This window comes from Octopus bimaculoides, chromosome 9 (assembly GCF_001194135.2).
Source record: "Octopus bimaculoides isolate UCB-OBI-ISO-001 chromosome 9, ASM119413v2, whole genome shotgun sequence".
NCBI lineage: Eukaryota > Metazoa > Mollusca > Cephalopoda > Octopoda > Octopodidae > Octopus > Octopus bimaculoides.
The window spans coordinates 32,451,324-32,453,378 of record NC_068989.1 but is presented as its reverse complement, the minus strand read 5'-3'; the positions used below and the strand labels follow the sequence as shown (position 1 = coordinate 32,453,378).

At 36.0% G+C, this 2,055-nt stretch overlaps 1 protein-coding gene across 3 annotated transcripts in view; it reads left to right on the top strand.

The window, feature by feature from the left end:
• LOC106869896 (mediator of RNA polymerase II transcription subunit 1) overlaps positions 1 to 2,055 on the top strand; it is a 207,940-nt gene that overhangs the window by 182,139 nt on the left and 23,746 nt on the right. The window lies entirely within an intron of this gene.

The window sequence follows — 2,055 nt, the reverse complement described above, 5'->3', positions numbered from 1 at the left end:
TCCGTAGTCATCGCCTCGGTGAGGCCCAATGTACGAAGGTCTTGCCTCACCACCTCAGCCCAGGTCTTCCTGGGCCTACCTCTTCCACGGGTTCCCTCAACTGTTAGGGTGTGGCACTTTTTCACGCAGCTATCCTCCTCCATTCTCACCACATGTCCATACCAGCGCAATCGTCTCTCTTGCACACCACAACTGATGCTTCTAATGTTCAGCTTTTCTCTCAAGATACTTACACTCTGACGGGTATTCACATTGACATTACACATCCATAAGGTTAAGATTTTTTTTAACCCAGTCTTTACATACTATCATTTATAAATTCTTATGATGTCAACTCAATTTTACTATTCAGGTGTTGGTCTTAGCATGTTTTTCGTTTTTAAACAACTTCAAATTTTTTAATTACGTTTTTTTTGTAACAATCTTTTCAACATTAGACATTAAGGGTATGGCAATTTTTAATTTGAAAAAATTCTTCAAATTATGCAGTAGATATTTCATCATCCTATTGTTTCCATTTGAGTATTACAATTCACTTGTGAGTTTTTTTTTATTTTTCAATATTTTTTATGTGTCAGTAAAATAAGAAGTAACCTAGATTAATACAATCTTTGGCTTATGAATCCTGATATATTTATGAAATATAATGAACAGTTAATGTATTGTAAGTATCTTAGAAAAATGTCACATTATTATTGTGATTTAAACTCTTCATTATATATCAATTAGTTTGGACATGAAATATTATTTATATCAAGTCATTCCATCCTGAATATACCCACATACTAGGAACTGGAAGATTGAGTAATATTTAGTTCTGGACAATATGCATCCTTAAATTCTACTTTAAAAAATTGTGTACTATATATGTAGAAATATTGTAAGTTTTTTTCCAAATGAAAAGTGTTATTGTTTTATTAAAGTTTATACTATAAAGATCAATTTCAGCCTACTGATTTATGTTGCATGAAGCTGCTACCCTAAACTGCAATAATGGGAAAATTTTGGTTTCAACACTACCAGTTTATGTCCTGAGTATCACTTTAAATTGGTTTGGGAATTCTAAGGTTTTAAGGAGTGTGGGATCACCTCTTAACCACTATTGTTCCCAAGTCTACTCTGACCTGAAGTACTAGCACCTTTCAGCATCCCAGCTATAGGTTAATTAGCAAGCCAGTTAAGCAGATGGAGATTGTTAGCCTGGGGGTTCAACCCATCTAAGGGAAGGAAAACCCCTATTCCAAACTGTCACTTCCTTGTGGGCATACCCATCTGTGGGAAAGGCTTCACGAGTAAACCCTGAGGAAAAATTGGGAGTCAGAGCCTCTGAGGTAGTTTGATGTTGTCTACAACCTTGTTTTGGTAACTCCTACACCAACACTGGTTCCATTTGTAACAGCCATGCTGTTCCTTCAGATCCATCAGTGATGTGGAAAGGGGGAGGGCATGCTGCATGTGCAATAACCTGCCATCTATACCATACTGCTCAGGTCTGGATTCTGTTGAATACCCTGTACTGGAGAGACTGATGAATGTGGCAGAAAAAAAGGTAGACCCACAAAAAAGAGCACTTCAACTTGAACGGCACTGGGACAGCCCACAAATATAACTTGTGTAATAGAGGCTACCATTTGCACATTGGACTGGTCAGTCATAGACAGCATTGTTCCAGTGGAGTGGACAACTAGGACCTCCACCATGGTCATATATGACATATGAAGGCCATAGAAAACTACCATTTAAAGAAACTAGTTAATATTGCAGCTGCCTTCTGCTGTTGGGAGTACATGTTTTCAGCTTAAGAGACAAGACTATTGAAAGTGAAGTGTATCAAATATGGATTTAATAGTGTGCCATTGGAGAGATAAGAATTGTCAGTCTTGTGATAGATAGGCTAGATTTTTTTGTAATATTTTATAAAATATTGTTTGTCATGGTTTTAATAAATCCGAACTATACCATTTATGATATTGATGAATAATATAAATATTATCTATAAGTATCTTGTGAAAGCAAACTGAAATGCTAATTGTGGCATCAAAATAAATGGTTATT